Below are 14,424 nucleotides of genomic sequence, written 5' to 3' on the forward strand. Positions count from 1 at the left end.
GGGACCCAATCAGGCCCATCTGGGGTTAGCTCTGGAGGCTCTACGACCTTTAGTCAGTGAGCCTGACATGCTCAAGACAGCAGTCATGTCGGTGTCACATCTGCAAGGAGAAATGGGGGAGTTGCGAGCTCTGTCAATCCATAATGAGCTCTGCAGGCCTATGCCGGATGATGGTATAGTCTTATGCCCCAAACCGGCCTTTCTCCCCAATGTTTTCAAAAGGGCACGTCTCAATCAGGTGATAGAGCTCTGTCCTACCATCGTCATACAGACAGTAGACATACAGAGACGGAGTCGGTCCTCACTCTGCCCTATTGGAGCATTAGATTCGTATGCCAGGGCCACACAAGGCCCACAGAGTAACGAACCAGCTCTTTGAGTGCGTCAAGTGAGAGTGCATGGATCACAGAGGTTATCCAGCACACAAACAGGTAGGAGTACCAGTCCCGCCTGGAGGGCAGGCACACTCCACCTGGGGACGCTGTGGAAAGGTGCGTCTCTGACAGACCTGCACAGCGGCGACATAGTCTACTCCGTCTAATGTACATTCACCCGGTTATACCGGCTGAACATGCAGCATTCGCTCCCTTCGGGGAGTTGGTCTCGCATGCTACTCAGCGGTGGGTGTCATTGTCACCTTCACCAGTCAAGCCAACCTTGCGTCTAGTGGGCTGGCTTGGGCGGCCCTTCACCCCTGTGGTCTCTGGCCTTAGCGTCTTGCAGGGCCGGGCTCTGGGTGGCGCCTAGCGCCTGAGCATTTGGCGGCGGATGGCGTCTGGCTGTCCGGCCGTTCCAGGGGTTGTAAATACATTACATTGAACATACATGATAAATCATTCCAAATTCAGTATGTGCTGGGTCGAAGCCCACTGGTGTTGTCTTTGGGGTTCTGGGACTGCTTCGCTTCCTCACGAGGTGTCTTACAGAGTTCCCCATACATATGAAATATGTTGGGTGGAGAGATAGTCTCTGATACGATAGAGAACGTGTGGTTACTTTGTAACCTATGTTCTCTGAGTGAAGAGACTATCTCTCCACCTCGATGTCGCTCAGAAGCGGTGTCGATCAAGTAAACCAGTGTAATCACGCACACCTGGGCCTTATATACCCGTGCGTGCCAGTACAACTGGTGTGTCTTAAAGAGATATCCACGTCACAAGTGAGGTGGGGACATTCCCCATACATATGAAATATGTTGGGTGGAGAGATAGTCTCTTCACTCAGAGAACATAGGTTACAAAGTAACCACACGTTATTTTATGCTTGGTTGCGCTCGGGTGTTGCACTCTGAAATACAGCAGATCTGCAAGCTCACAATGTGTTCCATTACGACGCCATCAAGGCCCGCTTAAATACATTTTAGTCGGCTAGGTCAACTTTAGATTTAGTCGACTGAAATCGTATGATATTTAGTCAACTAAAACTAGACTAAATCAAACATTTCACGTGACTAAAATCTGACATATGGCTCAAACTAAATCCAAATTTGCTCTTGAAATGAACAGTTCTCGTCACTGCATGTCCTGCTTAAACAGAATCATAAACCCCTCCTCTTTCTGTCAACAGATAGCAGATTTTGGCCTGTCTGTGGTGACCAACAGTGTCAGGCCGACCAACCATACAAACAAAGGAGGCACTTTGTCCTACACCCCCCCTGAGGCTTTTGAAGTGACATACCACCGTGTTCGCCCCTATGATGTTTACAGGTGATTAATGTAACGGGTTAGTGTTATATTTAATCCTGTAGACTTTATATCAGTGTAATTCATAATTATGAATTAATTATTCAAAAATATTGAATCATAAGTAAAAAAAATCTGCAATAATTACATTTATTGTACAGTGAATGTCATATTTCCAATTGATGGTCAAGGAATTGTGAATTAATGCTTTTATGACTGAGTGGAACATTCAACCATTGTGACATATCCAAAGTCAGGGTGTGATCTGTGGCGATGACACTTAATCCAGCTGAAATGGAATCAAGTCTTTATGACACTTAATCCAGCTGAAATGGAATCAAGTCTTTATGGTACAAGGGTATCCCATGGAACTGAGTCTCTGAGTCTGTAGGGAAACAAGTCAATAGATTGTACTTCCTTGTACATATGAACCAGTGGTGCCTGGAATTGGACAGTTCCAGTAAGAGTGTGTACACTTGTGCACACAATTATGCCACATGGGCAGGATTTGAGACCATTCTTGAGGGTCAAAAGGTCAGCAGACCCCTCTGCAGGGCTATATCTGTCCGGCTCCTTCACTTACATGTACTTGCATGTACATGTGACGTCAGTATGGGAGAGAGAAATCACTTCAACATGTTCATTAGATATCATCCAATGCTGTATGTGGTATAGCTGGATGCGATAGCTTAATTGTGCCTTTATTCCCCTTGTCTACTACATTAACTATATCTAGATACATACCACCATGCATGTTCACTATGATGTTTACTGGTGAACTCTAGAAGGAATTCTGTTGCTACTACATCAGTCATGAATACAATGAAGTGACACACGCTTTTTTATAGTGTGAAATCCTCTTTCTAATGCTTGGATGTTTCCCATCGTTTTATTAGCTACGGTATACTTCTCTGGAACATTCTCAGTGGAGAGTGTGGATCCTATCCAGGTAAACTACACACACACACACACACACACACACACACACACACACACACACACACACAATGTAAATGTTCCTGTATTTTATGTAGAGGTACAGCCCCATTCCCACTGCACAAGCTAGCTTCTGCTTTAGCTTCGTGGTCCCATGTTATCTCTATGCAGAGCAGCTTTTGCGTTTTGAAGCTTGGAATGAACAGCTTTTTTTTTTTTGCTTTGCTTTTATTCTCACCAAAACTCAACTTGAAAGCTGCTTTGAAACGCTGGAGCTTTTAAAAGCTGCGTGTAGCCAATCAGAGCACAGCGTGGTTTGAGGAGGCGGAGTTGAGATCATTTCACAAAAACATTTGCCTCTCCGAAAGCTGTGTGGCCCGAATCTCCGAATTAAAAAATAAACTTTTTAAATATGGGCTTTATATGAAATATGAAAGGATATTTGGCAAGACCATAGCCGATTTTATCGATAGAAATGAAAGTTTATATGAGAAACAAGTTGTCGAAGCGGTGAAAACAGGTTGTGTTCCGTGTTCCCACTGGAGTGTCACTTTTTCTGGGGAGAATTGATCCTGCATTCACCCCCCCCCCCCCCCGGTTCTCATCGAAGCCATTGATGCGGACTACTGCCCAGTCCAGAACGCAATCCGTCGCTGAATGTGGACTAAACAGTGCACACACACACGGTTGATAAATTAGCAGATATAGATCGATAGATAGACAATTAAACAATATAGTTCCAACCGGTGTCGGAGTTTCCCCCCAAACATTCCCCGAGAAGAGGGGAGGAGAAGCCCGCTCTCAGCCGGTCGTCGTGTGTGTGTGTGTGTGTGTGTGTGTGTGTGTGTGTGTGTGTGTGTGACTGTGTGTGTGTGTGATATTGAGCGCCCGACACGGGGACACGTGTGTGTGTGTGTGTGTGTGTGTGTGCGCGCGAGAGAGATCAATAATTGATATTATATCAGTTGTATGATATGCATGCGGACATCCCTGATCCGACCTGTCATGTGCCGGTCGTCATGTGTGTGTGTGTGTGTGTGTGTGTGTGTGTGTGTGTCTGTCGGTAGCTATGTTGATTGTTGAAACATGGGCACCGTGAATCATACCTTTATTTATGCAATATGTTGCCCGTGTTTTGTGATTGGTTTGCTGCGTTCTAAATCGATAAACCAATGGCATATAGATAAGATTTATTTGAGGGAATCATTTCAATTGGTTTATTGCGTTCATGTAGGCCTATCGATGAACCTCATAGCAAAAGTTGAAAGACAGTAGATAGCCTATATTTATAGATAGATAGAACACAATCCCCGTGTGTGTGTGAGTGTGTGTGTGTGTGTGTGTGTGTGTGTGTGTGAGATATTGAGCGCCGTGGAGAAGCCGCCCGACACGGGGACACGTGTGTGTGTGTGTGTGTGTGTGTGTGTGTGTGTGTGTGTGTGCGCGAGAGAGATCAATAATTAATATTATATCAGTTGTATGATATGCATGCGGACATCCCTGATCCGACCTGTCCTGAACTGAGGACTGTAAATGATTGATAATGTGCAGTGTGGAAGAGCGGTCTTCTACTGCCACATAGGCTATAGCCAGCCGAGGAGGGTCAGTGACAGACAGACAGCGCCGCGGGGGCTCCCTTCCCCGGACTTGAGACTTGGGACTGAATGTCCGGAAATCACACGTAAACATAAGCTGTTTTAATTGCTTTTACGACGTGCTGTATATATACAATTGTATTTCTACGGTATGCTCTTGCTAAATCAACATTAACATTACATACAGAGCAGCTATTTAAAAAAAGCCCGGAGGGTTTCGCTCGTGGCCTGGGGGAGAGGAGAGCGGAGTGGGGGGTTTCCCCAACCCCAAGACGAGCACTTCAGCTGGGGTAAAAGAGGGAGGATCGAGATCCGGTCCGTAGTCTCGTTCGGTTATTTACAAACAAGTTTACGAAGATTATATTATTTATTCATCCATACGTAAGTTATGATGTAACTAAATATATAATTATTTCTCCTCTACAGTCGCTATTTTACATTTTAGACTTTCAAATGCGCATCTGCTCTGACTGCCTGTTTTCTTTCTCATCTCAAGCCTGCAGTCCAGGCCGCTTGAGTGACAGGTACCTTGTACACGCCCACTTTCTAAAAAAAAAGCAGCTTCGAAATTAGTTTAGCTTTGCTTTCTTTTCTAGCTTTAGCTGGTGGGAATGGGCCTGTAGATCGGAGCTTGTTGGAGTTCCACATTCGCACGAGGGGAGCAAGACCAGATCTTCGTAAAATCGATGTCCAGAAAGCAGCTGGATTAGAAGAGCTGGTGGAGCTTATGCAGAGATGCTGGGACTCTGAGCCCAACAAGAGACCTTCGTTTGCAGGTAAATCTACCTTTGTCACTGCACCAGTGAGAAGCTCTATTGAAATCACAAAGATTATTCTTTGCACTAATGAAAAGCGTTTTTGTTTTTGAGGCGCTAAACGTACTCTAAAAGTTGCACAGCTTTTTGCACACACATCACAAGAGGTGAACAATTACGTATTTCAATCGTCTCACAAAAGGGGCGTGGCATGATGGCTCAATAGTTTCCCCCCCCTACAAATGTTTGTGCTTGAAGCCCCACAATACGGTTTCACCTACATGTATGAAGATCGGTACACACCTGTATTATGTCTACACGTACAGATTGGTACACACCTGTATTATGTCTACACGTACAGATTGGTACACACCTGTATTATGTCTACACGTACCGATTGGTACACACCTGTATTATGTCTACACGTACAGATTGGTACACACCTGTATTATTTATGTCTACAGTTCTACACATACAAAAAAGTCTCTTCGCGTCATGACCGAAACCAAACAGGAAGTCAGACATTTTGAATATATTATAATTTTGTTAACCTGACTCCGCCAGATGGAGGCAGTATTGAGTTCACCGGTTCCCTCCTCCTACCTCCATCTGGTCTCTCTCAAGCAGAAACCATGAACCCGGAAGCAGCAGGACAAAAATCTGATATCTCCATAATCATTTATAGTTATAGTCTTGTTAGGTTGTGTTTACATTTGTGATGTGGCACAGCTTCAATATGTAAATGGTATGCATTTATATAGCGCCTTTATCCAAGGCACTTTACAGAGATTGTGCATTACATTCACCCATTCACATTCATACACCGATGACAGCGGAAACCATGCAAGGCACCAACCAGCACATCAGGAGCAATCAGGGGTTCAGTGTCTTGCTCAAGGACACTTCAACACTAACTAGGCGCATATCGCTCCGGCCAGAATTGGCTCAGAGTACATCGTCTCTGCCCGAGAGACACCAGACTCTCCCTTCTGGCAGAATGCAAATGTTGTCCAGTAGGGGGAGTGGTTCCACCCTGCTATCATTTTGGTGCAATTTATGCCATTTTCACAGGTCACACAAATTCCTCCTAGCAGGATGTTCAGTTTTAAATAAAACTCGCTCAGCTCACACAAAAGACCTTAACGATGAAAAGTTATCAAAAGCGTGAGTTTTCGTAAAATGGCGTGACCGTGGCTTAGTGTCAAACTTCAATTAGCCCCCGCCCCCTCTTATGATTGGTCGACAGGCTATGTCATAGTTTCTAATATCATCTGCCGTTTGTCACAGAGAGTCATGAGTCGCCTCGCTGGACTCTTGAATACGTGAGGACTTGGCATGGGCCGGCCGAGCGGTCCAGGCACCCTAGGCTGGTAATGAGCGTGTCGCAAGTTCGAGTCCCGAGCACGACGACCTTTGCTGCGTGTCTTCCCCCATCTCTGTCCCCCTTTCCTGTCAAACTACTGTAAAACCTATCAATAAAGGCCCAATAATATAATATATATATATATATATATATATATATATATATATATATATATCCCAATAATATAATTTGAAAAAAAGAAAGAACATTTGTGTTTTTTCATTTCAGAATGTGTTGAAGTGACACGTGGTGTTTTTTTAAGACACGAGGAGGGAATCTCTGCTGCCTGTGACCTCCTGAAACTTGAGGAAATTTTGAGGAAGAACACCATGCTGGCTGAGGTGAGATGACCTTACAAGTTACAACCACACATTAAACTATGTTCTGCTACAGTTCTATATGCACATGATGTAGGTCATTGTAGGCTAAGGCTAACGTTACTTGTTCACATTGTATGTTCATGTTGATAATAATATAGGCTATATTGTTTGTCCATAAATAATAACTAGAACTGCACTCTGTCGAGTGCATACTTGCTTGTTGCACACTAGTAGGCCATAAATGGCCAACTAGTGCGCAAGCAGAGCGCGCAAGTCCTTTCGACCACTGTAAACTGTCAAATCTCAGTATCTCTGTGAAGGAACGTTTGAAATGATTAATGTTTAGATGTAACTATTTGCTACCTACTTTATACATATAAACATCTAGTATTATTAAGTATGATTCAAGTTTCTATCTATATAAGAAATACTGTTTTATCGTTGTAGATATATTCTGGATCCCTTTTTAGTTTTTCTAGTCATACACATACACACCACGTACTCTGGTCCAAGCAGATCAGGCTTTTTTACTGATTATGTATATAGTATACGTATGACTAGCTCTAAATGATGACGTAAGAAATATATATAGTATATATATAGTATATAGGCATATACTATATATGTATACATATATACTCTATACTCTATACTGTATAAAGTGTGTAGTTGTAAGTTGATTAGCGGTATACTGTGGTTACTTTGCGCCAAAAACCGTGACAGCTGTTCCGCCATTTGAGGCTTACGCAGAAAAACATCAAATCTGTGCCTGTGTTGCTGGACCAATGATGACGAAATGACCATATTTCTTACGTCATAATTTAGAGCTAGTCATACACATACACACCACGTACTCTGGTCACAGCAGATCAGGCACAATTTGCTATTTTATTTTTTACTGATTATGTATATAGTATACGTATGACTAGCTCTAAATGATGACGTAAGAAATATATATATATAGTATATATATAGTATATAGGCATATACTATATATGTATACATATATACTCTATACTCTATACTGTATAAAGTGTGTAGTTGTAAGTTGATTAGCCGTATACTGTGGTTACTTTGCGCCAAAAACCGTGACAGCTGTTCCGCCATTTGAGGCTTACGCAGAAAAACATCAAATCTGTGCCTGTGTTGCTGGACCAATGATGACGAAATGACCATATTTCTTACGTCATCATTTAGAGCTAGTCATACACATACACACCACGTACTCTGGTCCCAGCAGATCAGGCACAATTTGCTATTTTATTTTTTACTGATTATGTATATAGTATACGTATGACTAGAAATATGGTCATTTCGTCATCATTGGTCCAGCAACACAGGCACAGATTTGATGTTTTTCTGCGTAAGCCTCGAATGGCGGAACAGCTGTCACGACGAAGGAGACCGGGCGAAAATATTACTTGCGCGCTCTGCTTGCGCAAGTAATAATGCTATTTATTAGATACAGTATTAGACCAGTGGTTCTCAAAGTGGACCCCTGCAGGGGTCCATGAGGCGGTTCCAGGAGGTCCACAAAAATATGTTAATAGAGCATCACAGTCTGTTTAGCCACTGTAAATATATATATATATATATATATATATACATACACACCTGACCTAGGTTCCCTGCGTATATGTGAAACCTGTGGTCTCTAACCTTGGCGTCAAACTAGACAACGCCCATAGCCGGCGGGTGGTAAGGCTAGGGAAAGTGCGCAGCATTATATAGAAGGCTAGTGTGTGTGTGTGTGTGTGTGTGTGTGTGTGTGTGTGTGTGTGTGTGTGTGTGTGTTGTCGCTGCTCCCTGGTGATCGCTGATCGGGTAGGGCCCGGTAGGCTATACAGCAACTGGCCTAATCAGCATATGATATGCACACACACTCCCTGGATGCCAACGACGAACCTCTGCCCCAAATATTCCTCAACGGCCTGTTATAGCGCCACCATGAGGCCGATTTAGGCAAAACACATTTATGTAGATTACTCGTACACATTTTATCCATACATCACACAATTCGGTATACACTATCTCCATCGTCATGTGATCAACACGGAGCGGCACCATTTCCCATCTTCCATCCTGATTGGCTAAGATTGACTTCCAAAGCTCACACGATTGGTCCGTTTCGAAAAAATGCCACAAATCACAAACACAGTGTGCAATTTCCGTGAAATTATACACACACATTTCCACTAGGCCGAGGATGACATGCCACAAATTTTCCCCCCAAATCAGCCTCACGGTGGCGCTATAACAGGCCAATTCCTGTTTTTAGCTATAACTGCATCGATCTGTATACAACTTATGTATGCGCACTCCCTAGAGGCCATGGAAAAACATTGTCCCTGCATCCCTCCACATTTTCCGGTTATAGCGCCACCATGAGGCCGATTTCTGTAAAACACATTGCTTATGTTAGTCGCACAGATTTCATCCAAATCTCACGCAAATCGGTCGACATGATCTCTGTAGTCATTAACAATGCAACGCTAGCTTTATTCAACTAGACCTGTACATGCCCGTCGGCCACCGGCCTACTGGAGAACGATGCAACTTGGGAACCTAATAATACCCGCTGCCTGTGCCTGAAGAGTGCAAACTAAGTGGGCTGGTTAAGTAATACATTGGCAGGTGTGGGGTTGCTATGGCAAGGCTGGACATTGCACAGGTGAGGGGAATTCGGCGGATTAGGTCCCCTGGCAGAGCCTGACCAAAGCCTTTTGTGGTGTTTCTGGACAACGGTGTATGCCACCGACTCAAGGCTGGGCACTGCACTCCATGTGGGGGTGTGGAACGCGTGTGACGAATTTGCATTACAATCGTACACGCACTCACACAGACAGTGACGTGGCATATTTATAGTTAGATGCAAAGTTCTGAAGCAGTGTTAAGATAATGTTACAATGTGTTTATCACCATGAAGCTCGCAGTGACCTCCCCTCCTCTTCTCTTTACTTCCACGTGGTGAAGAAGCTGAGCAGTACAGGAGCTCAGCAGTCTCCTGCTGCCTCCGCTGCTCCGCTGTACGCCGGTCCAGCAGACGTGGCCTGTGATTTCTGCACCGGAGCCAGATGTCGCAAAGCTCTCATGTCTTGTCTGGTGTGTCTGGCCAATTACTGTGAGACTCACCTCCAGCCTCACTACAATGTTCCCGTGTTGAAGAAGCACAAGCTGGTCCCAGCCATCGACAAACTGCTGGAGAAGATGTGCTCCAGTCATGACAAGCTGATGGAGGTGTTCTGTCGCACTGACCAACAGTCTATCTGCTATCTGTGCACCATGGATGAACACAAGGGCCATGACACGGTGTGGCAACCGCTGCTATAGGGTTCGCGTGGTTAACCCATTTAGACCTGAGGACGATTCTACAGATGTCTTCTAAATGGTCTAAAATGTAGACCATTTAGAAGACATCTGTAGAAACATTTAGACTCTAAATGTTTGAGAACCACTGACATCAGTGGTTCTCAAACATTTTCATGTCAAGGACCCCCAAAATTATATGTGTCGCGTTTATTCCGGGTGGTGGGCTCATTATAATATTAAGTGCCGAGTGCAGACCCAGCTTATATTTGTAACTTCATGTTGTGTTGTATAATATGTATAGATGTTAGTGCTATTAAGGAAGTTCACTGCCTATACAGTAAATACTCTGTGTTATATAAGAACAGAAATCCTCTTATCAACCAATTACAGTATCTCAGGGATGTAGATCAATTGGGGGGTAAAATGTGTTATACTACTGAGAAATGCTTGGTGCGTATACTATGAAGACACAGTGAAGTCAATGAGGAAGTATCAGATGTCAAAGAGGCGTGCTTTAACAGGATATCAGGCAGGATGCGCCTCTTCTAGTTCATTCTAAAGGCAATGTAGTGAACAGGAGACATGGCGTTTGCGTAAGTCTTTATAATGTGTTAATAAGTACAGTTAAATGCTCTGTCATAATGATACGCTTGTGCAGTCGCTATAGATCTGTGAATTAATAGTATGTGTTTCTTTTGTGTTTCAGTTTATTACGCCACTAATGCGACTAATGCCGCGATCTCTGAATATCTTGTGCTATAATGATGAAGGTCAATCAGTTGTGGAAGCTATTGAACTATATCTGAACACGGGCCAGGCAAGGCAAATAAGGCTTTTACTGTTTAGTAGAAGTGTGTTTGTACGTGTGTGAGTGTGTTATGAGATTATCGTAATAAAATGGCCGAAAATAAGTGATTGTTTGCGAGCCTTATTGCAACTTGGAGGAAGTGTGTGTTTGAGTAATATAACGGTGTGTGTTTAAATCACAAATTACCATACCTGTTTGTTACACTCCTTTACGGAGGGTTGAATCAATAGTTAAGCAAAGTTATGAAACAGCAAAGTTTAATTATATCCGTACAATATGTAATTGGCCACCGACCCCCATCTGGAAATATGTTGTTCCAGTGGACACCCCCAGAAGCAAAGATTTGAGTTAAAAACATTCGCTCTGAAAGAAAATATATTCAAAGATTTGCGCCACATTTTCACGATTAAAAAAAAATAGCAGACCTACAAGCTCGCTGCCGCGCTACGAGCTTGTAGGTCTGCTATTTTTCAATAGCTAAAGCATGACATAATGCTTAAAACACCGACAGGGGTTCCCTCTCACCATGTGTATGTATGTATATGTATGTTGTGAAGTGGAGAATTTGGTCAGGCCTTCGACACATATGTCGAACTCAGAACTCGAGTCAACCAGAAAAAAAAGCTTGACTCGAAGTTGTGAAGTGGCCCTTCGGAACGCGTGCAGCAAAGTTCGTGTTAGAGTGTGTTGAAGCTTGCTCCACCCAGCACCCTGAAGTTGTCTGTTTGTCCCTAGGTGCAAATTTATTTATTTTTGTAATATTTTTTGGTCAGTTTGAAAAACTCAACAAAACTCAACAAAAAGGACAGGGAAATCCACCGGGAAATTGCCATAGCTCACAAGCGGTGTGTCTGGCATTGTTGCACGGCAGTCAAGCGCATCCGACAGGCCCCGAGACATCATATTCAGAAGTCGAAGAGCCCGCGGTCTCTTCATTAATCTTTCAGTTATGCTGGCTTGACTCGACCGTTAAATTCGACACATGTGTCGCACAAAGGTTTTCACAAAATTCTGAAAAACAATAACTCCATTCCATTGGAAAGGTAATTTGCAGCTGAATCCAAAAATGCAAGCCCCGAGACTCTAGCACCTAACGTTATGGAGTTACGGGCACAAACCCCACATGGGGTTTGTCACTATTGTTTTTTTTAAACCTTTCAATGAGCTCCCTCAATTTCAGTGGCTTTGGAATCCAGTTTGAGAATTATTTTAAGCATCTCACAGCCACATTGTCATGGGTATAAAACTCTCTACAATAATATTATTAATATTGTAGATGTACTGTCCTAAGCCACCACACACACATTCATTGTGTGTGGTGGCTTAGGACAGTACGTCTCAATGTGGGGTCTGGCGACCCCCAAGGGCCCTTGGAGGGGCTCTAGGGGGGTCCCCAGCAAAGTTTATAGCATCAAAAGATTTTTTCCCCTTTTTTTAAAGATTCTTTTTGGCTTTTGTGCCTTTATTGATAGTTACAGTGAAGACAGATAGGATAGAGGGAGAGAGAGAAGGGAGAGACATGCAGCAAAGGTCGTCATGAACGGGACTCGAACACGCGACACGCTGTCAGGCCAGAGCCTATATGTGGCATGCGCCTGGAGTTTGAGTGATTGAGTGATTGATTGATTGATTGAATACTTTATTAACAGTTTGCAGGTAAAAAGCACAGGAAAGTACAGTTCAGCAGTGGAAGGTCCTGAAAGATACATAACGTCTTACCCAATTTTGCTGTTGTATAATATTAATAATAATACTAATAATAATATAATAATAATAATAATAATAAGACCTTGCTGTTGTATAATAATAATATAATATTAATAATAATACCTTGCTGTTGTATGAATACAATGATGCTGTACTTTATACCTGATATGTTAAATACTCTATAATAATAATAGTAATAATAATTATAATTATAAACTACTACTAATAATAATAATACCTTGCTGTTGTATGAATACAATGCTGCATATCACCGTGGACAGAAACAACATCGAAGCCTGTCACACCCTGCCTACCAGAACCATGAAGGGAGCTATACCAGCGATAGTAATTCGATTCACCAACAGAAAGAGCAAGATTTCGATCCTGAAACAGAGTGGTAATCTACAAGGGTCTAATGTACGTGTTCATAAATGAGCACCTTACCAAGAGGAACGGCGAAATCGCCAGACGTGCACGCATGTTGAGAAAACAAAACACGATTGAAGCTACATGGACTGCGAGCTGTAAAGTGTTTATTAAGCTGAACGGAGAGGACGCAAAAGTGGTAGTCATACATGACATCAGCGAACTGGACGAGTTCGATGTTGCTGTGAGGTAGGACCCTGGCGTCTATTATTTTAATAATGGACATTTATTTTAATCATGATGACAATGTCACATACTATTAACTTGCCTAAGAAGGGAATGTTGATAGCTCATCTAAATGTGTGCAGTCTGAGGAACAAGTTGCATGAACTATGTTGTCTGGTTGAATCAAACAGCTTTCACATACTAGCAATATCAGAGACACACCTTGACTCAACTTTTGATGATGCAGAAGTTGCAATTGATGGATACAATGTGTTCAGAAGGGATAGAGACAAGCATGGGGGTGGTGTTGCCATCTATGTGAAACATGATATTCCGGTTAAAAAGAGATGTGACTTAATGATGATGAATGAAATTGAAGCATTATGGTTACAGATACATAACATATATACCACATTTAAAACCTATTTTAATTGGGTGCTGTTACAGGCCACCCAGTGCAAATGCTATCTGGATAACATCTGTGAAATGTTGGACAAAACAGCTGATTATAATAATGAAATTTACTTCCTGACGGATATGAACATAAATGCATTTAATGTCAACTGCCCCATGTGGAAGAAAATAATGTCTGTTGCTAAAATATGTAACCTGTCTCAGCTAGTAACATCAGCGACAAGAACTGTCACAAACAAGTTTGCTGTAACAACAAAAACATGTATTGATCACATCTATACTAACAGACCCCAGCAATGTTCCAAGGCAATATCAGTAACAGTGGGTTGCAGTGATCATAACTTGATTGCAGTTGTTAGAAAAACTCATATACCTAAAGCTGGCTCTAGGATTATTTATAGAAGGTCGTATAAAATGTTTAATGAGGCATCATTTGAGGGAGAAATAAGCAGTGTAAGCTGGTCCGATGTATGGCTGCAATAATGAAAATCCAGAAAAAGCGCTAAGTGAGTTCATGAAAATGTTTTTGGAGATTGCTGATAAACATGCTCCAATGAAAAAATGGACTGCACGGTCAAAAAATGCTCCCTGGTTGGATTATGAATTGAGGAGATTAATGGCCAACCGTAATGATGCAAAAAGAGCTGCAGATAAATCAGGGTTACTATTGGATAGGCAACATTACTGCAAACTTAGAAATGCAGTGACAAAATTGAATAATAATAAAAAGAAGGAATACTTTGTGCTTAAAATTAATGATGATAAAAAGATGTTGTGGAAAACGCTGAATAATATAATGGGGAGGAATCCAAACTTGTAGGCTATAACTCTTTTATAGAAACAGACGGGTCATTTATCACAAAGCCATATGAAATAGCCAATTATTTTAAAAATTACTTTATAAACAAGGTGGATAAACTGAGGAATGACATGTGTACAAATAC

The sequence above is a fragment of the Protomyctophum parallelum genome (assembly GCF_964188405.1).
Source record: "Protomyctophum parallelum genome assembly, chromosome: 8".
NCBI classification, from domain to species: domain Eukaryota; kingdom Metazoa; phylum Chordata; class Actinopteri; order Myctophiformes; family Myctophidae; genus Protomyctophum; species Protomyctophum parallelum.